General features: G+C 37.5%; 1 protein-coding gene and 1 pseudogene across 4 annotated transcripts in view; one reads left to right on the forward strand and one right to left on the reverse strand.

The window, feature by feature from the left end:
- Pxdnl (peroxidasin like) overlaps window positions 1-16,963 on the forward strand; it is a 516,396-nt gene that overhangs the window by 207,828 nt on the left and 291,605 nt on the right. The window lies entirely within an intron of this gene.
- On the reverse strand, window positions 6,286-6,971 carry LOC124963977 (eukaryotic translation initiation factor 1b-like; annotated as a pseudogene).

The raw sequence follows: 16,963 nt of genomic DNA on the forward strand, positions 1-16,963 counted from the left end.
TTCTTCAGATTTGGGAAATTTTCTGATATTATTTCATTGAATAGATTGTTCATTCCTTTGGTTTGTTTCTCTAAGCCTTCCTCAATCCCAATAATTCTTAAATTTGCCTTTTCATGATATCCCATAATTCTTGTAGATTCTGTTCATGATTTCTTACCATCTTCTCTGTTGGGCCAACTTTGTTTTCAAGATTAAATAATTTGTCTTCAATGTCTGAGGTTCTGTCTTCCAGGTGCTCCATTCTATTGGTTATGCTTTCTATGGAGTTTTTAACTTGATTTATTGTTTCCTTCATTTCAAGGATTTCAGTTTGGTTTTTTTTCAGTATCTCTAACTCTTTATTGAAATGATCTCTTGCTTCCCGTATTTGGTTTTAACTGTTGATTGGTGCGATCATTTAATGCCTGCATTTGCTCTTTCATCTCCTCCTTCAATGCCTGCATTTGCTCTTTCATCTCCTCATTTGCTTCCCTGATCGTTTTAATTTCGTACATTCTGAACTCCCTTTCTGACATTTCTTCTGCTGTGCTGTCATTGGGTTTTATTGATGTAGTATCTAGGTTTGTTTGGGACATTTTCTTCCCTTGTTTTCTCATATTGGTCAGTTGTCAGTGGGACCCTGAGATATTGCAGTTTTCCGCTATTGGCTTATAGTGTCCCGGTAGATTTCCAGTGTATCACCTCTCAGCCTTCAGTAGCCTGATGTCTTGGAGGAATCTGATAAAGCAGCTCATCCGAAGAAAACTGCCCCTAGCCCCCTACTGGTTCCATGATTTGGAACTGGCTCTGTGCTGAAATGCTCTCACTGTGGGCCTGCACCGTGCAGCTGGCCGTGTGGGAGGAGCTCACTGCCGGAGTGTGGAAGGCTACCTTGGGAAGACTCTAGCTGCCCTGCCCGGCTCCAATAAGCCACCTCTATCTGGGCCTGCCCCCCGGGCCGAGCTTTACCCAGTGGGCAGACTCACCCGTGGCTCTATTTCAGTCCGAGTCTCTCAATGCCTCCCCTTCTTAACTCCTGGGTTCTGGAGCGACAGGGGGTGCAGTCTCCCTCTAGGCCGCCATCTTGGATCGCCCCGAGAAGAGAGCCTGCAGCCGGAGTGGGCAGAGCCGCCTGAAGAGGTGTCTGGCTGCCCTGCCCTGATCCCAGAGGCTGTTTGCGGATCGAGGCTCTCCGTTGGTTCGGGGGCTTGTGGCTGGTTCTATGTAGAAAGTCTCTCACTGGGCGGTCAGCTCCGAGAGGCTAGCCTTGAACGGCACCGCCCACCGCAGGGGTCCAGACTACTTGGGGAAGTCTCTGGCTGCCCTGTCTGGACCCTGAATCTGCTTGCGTGCCAGAGTACGCTGAGCTGCAGTGGCTCCGGGACTCGGAGCTTGTTCTGGTCAGAAAGGTTCTCACCAGCGGGCCAGTTCCATTCCGAGAACCTGGAGAAGCTGGCTGTGTGGGCGGGGCCCACCGCCGGAGTGCGCAGGGCTGCCTGTGGATGACTCTAGCTGCCCTGCCCGGCTCCGATAAGCCACCTCTATCTGGGCCTGCCCCCCGGGCCGAGCTTTACCCAGTGGGCAGACTCACCCGTGGCTCTATTTCAGTCCGAGTCTCTCAATGCCTCCCCTTCTTAACTCCTGGGTTCTGGAGCGACAGGGGGTGCAGTCTCCCTCTAGGCCGCCATCTTAGATCGCCTCTAACAGTTTTTGATACAGTAGGCTTTATCAATGGAAACAGAAGTTGGGCAAATTATGTGAGCATAATAACCTGGAACTTGTGCATCTAACTGAAAGAAAATGTTGTTTTTCTACCATATAGCTTCATTCTTGGGTACCTTTGGTAATTTTTCAGGTTTCTATGAACTAAATTTTATTATCATTATATTTTCCAGGATTTAAGGATGTCTAAAACATGGAAGCAACTTTTCATAGTAATTACTTAAAATTTAAATAATTAAACCCATTATTTAATTATTCATTGTATAACTTTTAAAAGTATCTTTTAAATAGTCTTCTTGATTAAACATATGGTAATGGATATAATGATGATAATCAAATGTAAATGACTGCTGTATCTTGACTAGTTGCATATTTGGGTTTGAAACAACCCCTTAACTCTGACTTTCCAACTGGTAACTCTGGAGCCTTTTTATTCCCTGGGTCAGATCTGATTTTAATAATGCTGAGTCCATTTTAAAAAAAGGAAGATTTATGTGTATCAGAAAGGCATAATAAGGTAGAAGGGGCTTCTAATCTCCACTTTTCATTTGACCTTTTTAAGTTTGGCAATTATATTTATATTTTCAATTGTTGTGTGTGATAGTTTATTTTAGTACATACTAATTCTAAGACTTGGATGTAGCTTAGTGGTAGGGCACTTTCCTACCATATGTAAGACCCTGGGTTTGATTTTCAATATCATGAAAAGAGAAAAAGAAGAAAAAATAAAAGAGAAAGAAAAAAGAAAAGAAACATAATATTTCTATTCAGCAGACCCATAACAGCCTATAAGAACCAAAGTATAAATTTCTATGGTTAACATAAAATGATCAGGACAAGAATACTATTTTCAGTAGAAATGTGAAAATGCTACATTCAAGGCAATGTTACTAAAACAATTTTGGTAATAAATACTTCCCTCATGGCCAAAGTGGGAAAAAGTAAAAAAATGGACCTGATTTACGATAGTTTGTCTCTACTTTTGGGTCAGATTCATTTCTTTTTTCAAGGTCCAGGTCCAGCAGGTACCCTGAGTAGCAAACCCTCAATTGCTAAGTGTGGACTGCAGTTCTTTCACTCAGCCCCTGGGGTTATATGATCTTCAGAGTCATTTCCGACTAACTTTATGCTTCTGTGGTTGACGGCATTCTGGCAAGGAAAAGGAAAGCATTCTATCTGTGTGGATTTATCTTAATTGCTAGTTTCAAATACTGTAAGCATACTCTTTGGTAGCTCTTTTCAAAATGGGAAAGAAAGAAAACATGTGCAAGAGCAAAAGAAACACAACCACAGGATCTAAGATGGTGAATAGAGGGAGGCTGCATTCCTTGCTGCTCTGCGACTTGGGGTTCAAGCAGAGGAAATACTGTCTCTCTGTGAGACAGCACTTTCTGCCCACTGAGCCCCAATTCTTTGACCCGTGTTTGTCCCCTTCGATCATCAGCCCTTTGCCAGTATATCACCTGCCTTTCATGGGCAGATCGTTTGCTGACTGCCACCAACTTAATGCCAGTTGCCTGTTTGCCTACCTTTTGCCTGCCCATCTCCAGCCACTAGCCTGCCAATGCTGCCACCTGATGTCCACCTGCAGACTGCCTAGGGAACACCCACTGCTGTTGCTGACTGGAAGTCCATTTTTAGGTTACCCGCGGGTTTTTGTTACACGTGGCTGCTGCCATCTTGGGATACTGGCCAGGGCCTGGGAGCCCAGGGTTAAGGGGCCTGCAGGTTTACTGCTGCCACCCCGCCATCTTGGGTCACAACCGCCTCAGTCTGGGGACACTGGTCAGGATCAGGAAATACATTGTCTGGTTACCTGCAGGCGTGGTTGCAACGGAGGTCTTCCTGCTGGATGTGCTGGTGGCTGCCATCTAGTGGCTTCTTTGCAGAGTTGCTGCTTTGTGTGAATGCATGCCTGTTGGTCTCTCTGCAAGTTGGAATGGCATTGAGATTGTGGGACTGCATCAAGGCAGAGCCTGGGGAATCTGAAGCCCAGGCCAGTCAGATTGCAGCTGGGTCTGCATGGGCCCGAATGGGCTTGACAAGTCCATAGAAAGCTGGATGCTGGGGGCAGTTCCCTGGGAGAACATAGGTTGGAGAAACTGGAGAAAACTGGGCTCTCTCCAGCTCAGTGAGTCCTGAAGTGTTAGGGGACGGAAGGGGCCTGCTACAACAGGTGGGAAGATGTGAGGGCATCTTGCTATTGACTCGCTCAGCCAATCAGTCCAGCACCCACTGGACTGGAGCTATCATTAAACTTCAGACAAGCCCCCTATTGGTGGAGAAGGGAAACTGAAAATGTTGAAAGCCAATGGAAGCAATCGGTAATTTTCCATAGACTTTCCTTTTTTTCCTTTTTTTCCCCTTTCTCTCTCACACCTGTACCATCTTTGAATCCAAATATTTTTCATGCATCAATTAATTGAAGAGGGGGAAATCTGAATAGTATATAGCAGTTTGGTTGTGTATTCTTATATTTTTGCTTTCTTTATACCTTTACTTTTATCTTTTAAAAAATCTGTATATATTTTTTTCTGTCTTATCTTTCTCCCTGGATTCTTTTTCTCAATTTTCTCATACTAATAGCCAACCTCTATTAATTCTGCCTTCACTCTTACTATAAATTTTTACCTCTATTTTCTCTCTTTCTCCCTCATAAACATCATACCCTACACTACTTCTGGTTCCTCTTTGTCCATCATTTGAAATGGTAAATCCTTTTAACAAACTTACTGTTTTTTATTGTAGACAATAATTGAACACATTATTTCTGTTTATTATAACAAAACTATAGATATATTTAGGAACTATTCAGTTTAAAGTTGTATATTGTTTTCAAGGGTGTGTTAATATGGGTTTCCCCCTTATATTTGATGTACTGGAAGCCTTAAGGGATTCTATAAAGATTACAGAGTAGAAACTGTACTGCCCCAGATTCATACCACTAAATGGGAAGATACACAAGCAACAAAAAACAAGGGAACAAAGAACCTCAAACAAACCAAGATATTCCAACAACAGAATCTGCAGACAACACAGTAGAAGAAATGTCAGAGAATAGAATGTATATAGTTAAGCTGATCTGCAAAGTAAAGGATATTATGAGGAGTGAAATCAAAGAGAAAGTACAGGAAGTGAAAGATCACTTCAACAAAGAATTAGAGATTGTGGGGAAAAAAAAGCAGAAATCCTCAAAATGAAGGAATCAATAAACCAAATTAAAAAATCAACAGAAAACATCACCAACAGACAAGACCACTTGGAAGACAGAATATCAGGCAATGAAGACAAAATATATATACTCTTGAAAATAAAGTCAATTGCAGAGAGGAGATGATAAGAAACCATGAACAGAAATTCCAAGAGGGTGATATTTAGTTTCATAGAATGAGTTTGGCAGGGTTCTTTCCTTTTCTATTTCCAGGAATACTTTGAGAAGTATTGGAATGAGTTCTTCTTTGAAGGCCTTGTAGAACTCGGCTGAGAATTCTTCTGGTCCTGGGCTTTTCTTGGTTGGTAGGCTTTTGATGGCTTCTTCTATTTCATTGCTTGATATTGATCTGTTTAAATTGTGTATGTCCTCCTGGTTCAGTTTGGGAGGATCATATGTCTCTAGAAATTTGTTGATGCCTTCAGTATTTTCTATTTTGTTGGAATATAGATTTTCAAAGTAGCTTCTCATTATGTTATGTATTTCGGTGGTGTTCATCATGATATTTCCTTTTTCATCACGAATTTTAGTAATTTGAGTTTTCTCTCTCCTTCTCATTGTTAATGTGGGTCAGGATTTGTCTATTTTGTTTACTTTTTCAAAGAACAAACTTTTTGTTTTGTCAATGTTTTGAATTGTTTCTTTTGTTTCAATTTTATTGATTTCAGCTCTGATTTTAATTATTTCCTGTCTTCTACTACTTTTGGTGTTGTTCTGTTCTTCTTTTTCTAGGGCTTTGAGCTATAATGTTAGGCTATTTAATTGTTGACTTTTTATTCTTTTCTTGAATGCACTCCATGCAATGAATTTTCCTCTTAGTACCGCTTTCATAGTGTCCCAGAGATTTTGATATGTTGCATTGTCGTTCTCATTTACCTCTAAGATTTTTTATCTCCTCCCTAATGTTTTCTGTTATCTATGCCTCATTCAATAGCATATTATTTAGTCTCCAGGTGTTGGAGTAATTTCTGTTTTTTATTTGTCATTGATTTCTAATTTCATTCCATTACGATCAGAAAATTTTAGACCAATATCTTTGATGAATATAGATGCAAAAATCCTTAACAAAATCCTGGAAAACCACATCCAAAAACATATTAAGAAGATAGTGCACCATGATCAAGTGGGGTGCATCCTGGGACTGCAAGGTTGGTTCAATATTCGTAAATCAATAAATGTAATCCATCATATCAATAGACTTAAGGTTAAGAATCATGTGGTTATTTCAATTGATGCAGAAAAAACGTTTGACAAAATACAGCACCCATTCATACTTAAAAACACTGGAAAGAATAGGGATAGGAGGAACATACTTCAATATTGTAAAGGCTATTTATGCTAAGCCCACGACCAATATCATTCTTTTTTTTTTTATAGTTTTTTTTATTGTTAAGCTGCAACATACATGGTTTATTACAACAAAAAACATTTAATCAAGTGAAAATAAACTGAACAATCAACAAATAAACACTCAAAACAAAATATTTTCCATTGGAAACATGTTAAAATGAATACAGGGCTTTGTTACCATCTTACTGCAATTTTTTTTATGTGTTACTAGCCTACATACCCCATGTTTTCTGTAAGCATGCAGATGTGAATGGAAGTTTGAATGATTAAATACATGAAAAGTCCATTTACTGCAGAGAATCATTTCATAAGGCAGCCACACGGGGTTTAGAGAACAAAATCACTCAAGAAATTCTCCACGTATTTAGGTTCATTTTAGAATCCATGAACCTTAAACTGCTCCTCCTTGACAATGCCAACCTCCAAGAGAAACTGAAAAATTTTTTTCTTTGGTCACCTTGAAGTTGAATAACCTCACCATATTCAGGATGTTCAATCACAGTACCATTACAAATTTCTTTTTGAAAGCTTTCACAGGTTTCTTTTTGTCATACTCATCTGCAATGCCCTGAACTGTCAGTGTCTTTCTGCTGTTCTGTTGCTGGATTCTTACATGAATGTAATCCTCAGTCCCTGCCAGGAGTAAGTTGTCACCCTTGGTTGCATCAGCAAAGGGGTCGAAAGATCGGGGGTTCTGGATAGTGGACATGCGACACTAGTGTGAGGCCAGTGAGGGGATAAAATTGCTGTGGGGCCCTCCTGGATCAATGAGTCAGGAGGCTGCAATGGCGAGAAGACCGAGAGAATTGAGGCAGCGTGGTACCGGGCTGGCTTCCCCAACATCATTCTTAATGGAGAAAACCTGAAAGCATTCCCTTTAAAAACTAGAACAAGACAGGGATGCCCTCTTTCACCACTTCTATTCAACATCATCCTTGAAATGCTAGCCAGAGCAATTAGACAGACTAAAGAAATTAAAGGGATATGAATAGGAAAAGAGGAACTCAAGCTGTCAGTATTTGCTGATGACGTGATTCTCTATTTAGAGGATCCAAAAAACTCCACCAGAAAATGTCTAGACCTCATAAATGAATTCAGCAAATAGCAAGACATAAAATCAACATGCATAAATCTAAAGCATTTTTATACATAAGCAATGAAATATCTGAAAGGGAAATGAGGGAAACAACTCCATTTGCAATAGCCTCAAAAAAACCAAACCAAAATAAAACAAAACAGGAAAACCAAAAAACAAACAAACAAACAAAAACACCAAACTTGGGAATCCATCTAACCAAATAGGTGAAAGATCTCTACAATGAAAACTACAGAACATTAAAGAGAGAAATTGAAGAAGACCTTAGAAGATGGAAAGATCTCCCATGTTCTTGGACAGGCAAAATTAATATTATCAAAATGGCCATACTTCCAAAGGCGCTATACAGATTTAATGCAATTCCAGTTAAAATCCCTATGACATTTCTCATAGAAACAGGAAAGGCAATCATGAAATTTGTCTGAAAGAAAAAAAGACCCAGAATAACCAAAGCAATCCTGGGCAGGAAGAGTGATGCAGGAGGTATCACAATACCAGACTTTAAAATCTAATATAGAGCAATAGTAACAAAAATGGCATGGTATTGACACCAAAATAGACAGGTAGACCAATGGTACAGGATAGAAGACACGGAGACATACCCACATGAGTACAGTTATCTCATACTAGACAAAGGTGCCAAAAACTTACAATGGAGAAAAGATAACCTCTTCAACAAATGGTGCTGGGAAAACTGGAAATTCATATGCAGTAAAATGAAACCCTATCTCTCACCCTGTACAAAACTCAACTCAAAATGGATCAAGGATCTAGGAAGTAGACCTGAGACCCTTCACCAAATAGAAGAAAATGTAGGCCTGAATCTCCATTATGTTGACTTAGGACCAGACTTCCTTAACAAGACCCCCATAGCACAAGAAATAAAAGCAAAAATCAATAAATGGGATAGATTCAAACTAAAAAGTTTTTTTCTCAGCACAGGAAACAATCAATAATGTGAAAAGAGAACTTACAGAGTGGGAAAAAATCTTTTCCACACACACCACAGACAAAGCACTAATGTCCAAAGTTTATAAAGAACTTAAAAAACTTTACACCAAAAATACAAAGAACCCAATTAGTAAATGGACTAAGGAAATGGGCAGACACTTCACAGAAGATATACAGGTGATCAACAAATATATGAAAAAGTGTTCATCATCCCTAGTAATTAGAGAAATACAAATTAAAACCACCATGAGATTTCATCTAACTCTAATTAGAATGGCTATTATTAAGAACACAAGCCATAAGTGTTGGTGTGGATGTCGTGGAAAAGGCACACTCATACATTGCTGGTGGGGTTGCAAATTAGTGCAGTCACTCTGGAAAGCAGTGTGGAGATTCCTTAGAAAACTTGGAATGAAACCACCATTTGACCCAGCTATCCCACTCCTTGGCCTATACCCAAAGGACTTAATATCAGCACGCTGCAGTGATGCAACCACATCAATGTTCATAGCTGCTCAATTCACAATAGCTAGATTGTGGAACCAACCTAGATGCCTTTCAATTGATGAATGGATAAAGAAACTGTGTTATAGATACACAACGGAATATTACTCAGTCATAAAGAAGAATAAAATTATGGTATTTGCAGGTAAATGGATGAAGTTGGAAAATATCATGCTAACTGAAATAGGCCAAGCCCAAAAAACCAAAGGCCGAATGTTTTCTCTGATAAGTGGATGATGATATATAATTAGGGGGAGTGGTGGGGGAAAAAGAAGAATGCAGGAACTTTGGATGGTGTAGAGGAAAATGGGGTGGATGGGGGTGGGGGACAGAAAGATAGTAGAATGAAACAGACAGTATGACCCTATGTATATGTATGATTACATGAATGGTGTGAATCTACATTGTGTACAACCACAGAAATGAAAAGTTGTACCCCATTTGTGTACAATGAATCAAAATTCAGTCTGTAAAAATAAAAAAGATTTTAATAAAAAAAAGAAATTCCAAGAAATATGGGTTAACATAAAAAGACAAAATTTAAGAGTTATTGGAATAGATAAAGATGTGGAGATACAAACCAAAGGAATGCATGATATTTTCAATGATATCAAAAAATTTCCCAAATCTAAAGAATAAAATGGAAATCAACTACAAGAGGCTTACAGGACCCCAAATGTACAAAACTATAGCAGACCCTTGCTACAGCACATTGTAATGAGAATGACTGACACAGGATAAGGATAGAATTTTAAAGATTTCAAGAAAAAATATCTAATTACACATAGGGGGAAACCAGTTAGGATTTTCAGCTGATTTTTCAACTCAGAGACTCAATACCAGAAGATCCTGACAACATATATCAAATTCTGAAAGAAAATGGATGCCAATTAAGAATTTTATATCCAGCAAAACTAAGCTTCAGATTTGAAGATGAAATAAAAACCTTCCATGACAAAGTACAAAGAATTCACAACTACCAAGCCTTCACTATAGAACAAAATATTTCATGAGGAGGAAATGAAAAAAAAAAAAAAAAAAAAGAAAGAAAACCAGCAAAGGGAAGACACTAAAGGAAAAGTCAATCAAAGGAGAAACTAAGTCAAGTTAAAAACCAAATATAAACCCAAATAACTAAGAATACAAATCTTTTCTCAATAATACAAATCTTTTCTCAATAATAACCCTGAATGTTAATGGCCTCAACTCATCAATTGAGAGACATAGACTGGCAGCTTGGATCAAAAAAAGAAAAAAAGACCCAATAATATGCTATCTTCAAGAGACTTATCTCTTAGGAAAAGATATTCATAGACTGAAGGTGAAAGATTAGGAAAAAACATATTGCTAATATGGACTTTGTAAACAAGAGGGGGTTTCCAACCTATATCAGATAAGTAGACTTCAAACCAAAGTTAGTAAGAAGGGATAAAGAAGGACATTTCATACTGCCTAAGGGAATCATACACCAACAAGACATAACAATCGTAATTATATATGCCCCAAACAATGGAGAATATACATACATCAAAAAGCCCTTCTCAATTTCAAGAATCAAATAGACCAGAATACAATAATACTGGGTAACTTTAAGACACCTCTCTCACCACTGAATGGATCTTCCAAACAAAAGCTAAACAAAGAAACTATAGGACTAAATGATACAATCAATAATTTAGACTTAATGGACATATATGGAGTATTTCATTCATCATCAATTGAATGCACTTTCTTCTCAGCAGCACATGGATCCTTTTCTAAAATAACCCATATGTTATGCCACAAAGCAACTCTCAGCAAATACAAAAAAATAGAGATACTACCTAGCATTCTATCAGATCATAATGGAATGAAACTAGAAATCAACGATAAAATAAAAAATAGAAGTTACTCCAACATCTAAAGAGTAAATAACATGCTGTTGAGTGATTAATGGATAGCAGTAGAAATCAAGGAGGAAATAATAATTACTTAGGGGTAAATAAGAACACCAATACAACACATCAAAATCTCTGGGACACTATGAAGGCAGTGCTTAGAGGAAAGTTCATTGCATTGAGCTCATTCATTAAAAGATTAAAAAGTCAATAAATAAATGATCTAACATTATATCTCAAAGCCCTAGAAAGAGAAGAATAAACCAATAGCAAAAGCACAAGAAGACAGGAAATAATTAAAATCAGAGCAGATATCAATGAAGTTGAAACAAAAGAAAAATTCAAAAAATTGACAAAATGAAGGGTTGGTTCTTTGAAAGAACAAATGAAATTGATAAACCCTAAGCCACACTAACAAAAAGAAAGAGAGAGAAACCCAAATTGCTAAAACTCATGATGATATAGAAATTATCATGACAGACACTACTGAAATACAGAAGATTAGAAACTATCTTGAAAATTTATAATCCAATAAAATAAAAAAATCTCAAAGATATCAACAAATTTCTGGAGACATGCGAACTACCCAAACTAAATCAAGAAGATATACATAATGTAAACAGTTCAATTTCAAGCAATGAATTTGAAGATGCCATCAATAACCTACCAACCAAGAAAAGTCCAGGACCAGACAGATTCTCAGCCGAGTTCTACAAGACCTTCAAGGAAGAAATAACATAAATATTCCTTAAATTATTCCATGAAATAGAAAAGGAGGGAACCCTTCCAAACTCATTCTATGAGGCTAGTATTACCCTGATACCAAAACCAGACAAAGACCCACCAAGGAAAGAAAACTTCAGCCCAATATTCCTGAAGAACATAGACACAAAAATTCTCAACAAAATTCTGGTAAATCACTACAAAAGCACATTAAAAAGATATTGCACCAATATCAAGTGGGGTTCATCCCAAGGATGGAAAGTTGGTTCAAAATATGAAAATCAATAAAGATAATTCAGCACATCAATAGATCAAAAGACAAGAATCATATGATCATCTCAATAGATGCAGAAAAAGCATTTGTCAAGATATAGCACCTCTTCATGTTTAAAACATTAAAAACTAGGGATAGTAGGAACATACCTCAGCATTGTAAAAGTTATCTATGCTAAATCTAAGGCCAAAATCATTCTAAATGGGGATAAATTGAAAGCATTCCCCCTAAATACTGAAACAAAACAGAGATGTCCTCTTTCACCACTTTTATTCATCATTGTCCTTGAAATCCTAGCCAGAGCAATTAGAGAGAACAAAGAAATTAAAGGGATATGAATAGGAAAAATGAACTCAAACTATCACAATTTGCCAATGACATGATTCTATATTTAGAAGATCCAGAAAACTCTGCAAGAAAACTTCTAGAACTAATAAGTGAATTCAGCAGAGTAGCAGGATATAAAATCAATACCCATAAATCAAACATGTTTCTATACATCAGTGATGAAATAGAAATTAAGAAAACTACCACATTCACAATAGCCTCAAAAACAAAACAACAAAACAAAACAAAATAAAACAAAAAACCTTGGGAATCAATCTAACAAAAGAGGTGAAAGACCTCTACAATGAAAACTACAGAATACTAAAGAAAGAAATTGAGGAATACCTTAGAAAATGGAAAGATCTCCCATGCTCTTGGATAGGCAGACTTAATATTGGCAAAATGGCCATTCTACCAAAACTGTTATACAGATTAATGCAATTCCTATTAAAATCCCAATGACATTCCTCATAGAACTAGAAAAAACATTCATGAAATTCATTCGGAAAATATGAGACCCAGAATAGCCAAAGAAATCCTTAGCAAAGCAGGAAGCATCATAATACCAGACCTCAAACTATACTACAGAGCAATAGTAACAAAAATGGCATGGTATTGGCACCAAAACAGACATGTAGATCAATGGTACAGAATAGAAGGCACAGAGACAAATCCACATAAATACAGTTATCTCTTACTAGACAAGGGTGCCAAAAACATATATTGCAGAAAAGATAGACTCTTCAACAAATGGAGCTGGGAAAACTGGAAACTCATATGTAGCAAAATGAAATTAAACCTCTATCTCTCACTCTGCACAAAAATCAGCTAAAAATGGATTAAAGACTTAGGCACTAGAACAGAGACTCTGTATCTCAAAGAAGAAAAAGTAGGACCAAATCTCCACCATGTCGACTTAGGAACTGATTTCCTTAACAAGACTCTTAATGCAAAAGAAGTAAAATCAAGAATCAATAAGTGAGATGGACTAAAAAGTTTCTTCTCAGCAAAAGAAACAATTAATAATGTGAAGAGAGAGCCTGCATAATGGGAGAAAATCTTTACCACACACCTCAGACAGAGCAAGAATCTCCAGGATATATAAAGAACTCAAAAAACTTAACACCAAAAAAATAAATATCATAATCAATAAATGGGTTAAGGAACTGAACAGATACTTCACAGAAGAAGAAATAAAATTGATCAACAAACACATTAAAAAATGTTCATCAGAGCTGGGGAGATAGCTCAGTTGGTAGAGTACTTGCCTTATAAGTACAAGATCCTGGGTTCAATCCCCAGCACCACAAAAAAAAAAAAAAAAAAAAAAGTTCATCAGCCCTAGTGATTAGAGAAATGCAAAACTACTCTAAGATTCCATCTCATTCTAATCAAAATGGTAATTATCAAGAATATAAGCAACAATAAGTGTGGGTGAGGATGTGGGGAAGAAGGTACATTGCTGGTGGGACTACAAATGGTGCAACCATTATGGAAAGCAGTGTGCAGATTCCTCAGAAAAGTTGGAATGGAACCACCATTTGACCCAGCTATCCTACTCCTAGGTTTATACACAATGGACTTAAAATCAGCATACTACAATGATTTAGCTATATCAATGTTTCAGCTGCTCAATTCACAATAGCTAAACTATGGAACCAATCTAGATGCCCTTCAATGGATGAATGGATAAAGAAAAATGTGCAATACTACTCAGCCTTAAAGAAATATGAAATTATGGCATTTGGAAGTAAATGGGTGAAGCAGGAGAATATTATTATAAGTCAAATAAGCCAAACCCTAAAAACCAAAGGCCGAATGTTTTCTCTGATAAGCAGATGCTAATCCATAATGGGAGGGGAGCAATGAAGGACTTTTGGATTGTGCAGAGGGGGTGTGGAGAGGGGTTGTGGGGATGAGAAGGACAGTGGAATGAGATGTTTGAAATCTATATATGTGTATGATTACACTGCCGTGTGACTCTGCACTGTGTTTAGCCAGAAGAAGTTGTGCTCCATTTGTGTACAAATTCAAAATGCATTCTACTGTATTGTATAACTAATTAGAAAAAAATTAAAAAAAAATACAATCACAGAGTAGGACATGTCATTCACCCCTTTAAAGTACACTTAGGATCTCCTGGTGAGCCCTGGGTCTGCTGGGTGCTGTGAAACATCTCAGTGAAAGAGAAAATGTCCTCTAGCACCTTCAGTGTTCTGGAAGGAGGGCAGATAACATGATTAAATACTGATATTAATTACCTGTCAAATAAACATAGGCATGCACAGTGAGGCATGCCCACACATGTGTACAATACATAGTTTACAGAATGAGAATGAAACAACAAAGAGAATAGACAAGGCTTATTGAACACTTCCCACAAACTCCTGTAAATGCTTTGCATAAATTAATATTTTTAATAGTTCTTGCTGTGCTATTATAGTTTCCTGGGAACACCAAGGCACTAAAAAGTTGGGCGACAATAGACTTGTTCAGAGGAGAAACTGAGCATCAAATGCAAATAAGCCATACCCTGAGTCCTTACTTTCTCTTTGCCTTGGAGAATAACTTTCTCCTGGAGAGGTTGGAGCCCTTTGGTCCTAGAAGGTATGCGTAGGGAGGGAGGACAAGGATGAGTGTTTCAACTAGCAGGCTTAAAAATTATAGCATAATAATAACTGATAATTGACATTTCAAACCAGCAAGGGTAGGAAGTCTTTTACCTCTCATTAAAGAAATATATATTAGAAATTTTCTATTGAGTAGAGCACATTTTGAATAGGCACATGTAAGGGGTTAGGCAGCAATCCCCTGGTATTTCCCCAGGAGGATGTGGATGTTAAATTGCCCTAGCTCCTTAGAGTTTGCTTTCTGCTTGGCGATTGGATGAGCTGGGTCCCAGCCAGGACCCTTGAGTTGGTTAAGACAGAGGCAGGGGGTTCTGGCTTGGGTTCTTTCAGTGTACTGAGACTTGGTTTTGTTCTTAGAATTGTTAGAAATAATTTAGATCACTTAACTCATTTTGTGTAGAAAATTGAAGCCCAGATGGGCTATGTATTGACCATTTAGCAGGATAGCCATGGTGGAAACCTGGTTCCCTAAGTCCTCATTCAGAACTATTTGTTCATCTTGCCATTTATGGCTATTATCTTAATTGGTATGTGGTCACTTTTTATTATACTTTTACTTCCTGAGTGTGACCATGTTATAATAATATCATTCCAGGTGATCTGACATTGCCACAAGATTAAAACAGAGATTGTTATTGCTATATTGTTGGGCATTCACATAATATAAAACTACAGAAAATACCCCTTTGGACTAGTTTTCTATTGTAGCATAACAAATATAGTGTCTCATAACAAAGTCCATTTATTTGCTCAGAGCTCTGTGGACCTGAAGTCTGGCAGGCTCTTATCAGTGTGCCTGTGCCTGGGCTGCTACTTGGAGGCCCTGGGGAGGTGTCTGCCTCCAGGTTCATTCAGGTTGTTGGCAGGCTTCAGTTCCTCTTGTAGGACAGAGGCTCCTGCTCCCTGCCTGGCTGGTATTCAGGGTGGTTCTTAACTGCTGCAGACCTCACTCTGGTTGAGGTACGTGTTCCTTTTATCTTGAAAGCCAGTTCAAGGCCCATCAAATGTTTCTTAAGCTCTGACTGCCCCTTCTGCCAGAAGTAGAGAAAACTCTCTTCTTATTTTAAAGGTTCCTGGGATTAAATCAGAACTACCCAGAAAAATCTCTTTGATTAATCTCTCTGATTAACTAAGTAGTTTGATTAAATTACGTGTTAATTTTACATATGTAAGGTATCATAGTCATGTGCACGATATCTCATTATATTCAAAGTCACATCCTTGTGGAACAAATCTTGGGATGGGGCATCTTAGAATTCTGCCTACTCTATCCTCCAAAGTCTCAATCTGGTGCACTAATTTATTCATTTTGTACACGCACACACAGATGCACACACAGAGATTTTTGAAATATTATTTTTATATGATGTGTTATATTTTTCTCAACAAGATTTTAATGGTGCCAGCACAGGTAGGCAATTAATAACATATTTTTAAATGCTCTATAGTTTTGAACTATCAAGGTTTGCTATTATTTCACTTATATTATACACCATATATGTTTATTATTGTAAAGCAATCAAACACTGTTCTAAGACTATAGATTAGTGGCAACTTTATGAGGTGTGCATATTTGGAAAATATCCTCATGCTTGGAAGTAGAGACAATTTTAATATAATATTAATATAATCCATTGGAATATAGATGTACTTGATGTATGTTCCTGCCAATTTTTTGAAAGGTGGAGTTAGCAAGATAGGAAAGTACTTTTAAAAACTTTCACAGCACATTGGTAATATATGAGAAGTATAACTCATAAATCAATCTATTACTAAACTCTTAAAGTGGTAAGCTATATCACCATTCAGCAATCTAATTTCCATTTCTTTTGCAGCTTACCAAATGAACAATATATTTTCCTGAGGAAATAACAAAAGTAACTTTTTCAAATGTGACAAGAAACTATTTGTGTGACTATACATGATTGAGTTGTAAGAAAGTCTCAACTGGAAATATGCAGGTACCATGGTTATCCAATGAAGGAGGCTTTTGTAATATCTGAAATTCCAAGAAAATAGAAACAGGAAAGAAAGTAAGAAATGCAGTGCAGGGCTGGGGTTATGACTCAGTGGTAGAGTGCTTGCCTAGCATGTGTGAAGCCTTGGGTGTGATTCTCAGCACCACATAAAAATAAAATAAAGGTGTTGTGTCCATCCACAACTAAAGTACATATAAAAAAGACAAATGCCAATAGTACCTAAAATACCTCTAGAAATAAATCACACTATTGTGTCTAACGAATTTAAAAATTTCTTTATTTTCCACCTGAAATACTGAGAGTTTTTAACTTCTCTAGGAGTAGAGGTTATTTGTGAAAC

The sequence above is a fragment of the Sciurus carolinensis genome, chromosome 1 (assembly GCF_902686445.1).
Source record: "Sciurus carolinensis chromosome 1, mSciCar1.2, whole genome shotgun sequence".
Lineage (NCBI taxonomy): Eukaryota > Metazoa > Chordata > Mammalia > Rodentia > Sciuridae > Sciurus > Sciurus carolinensis.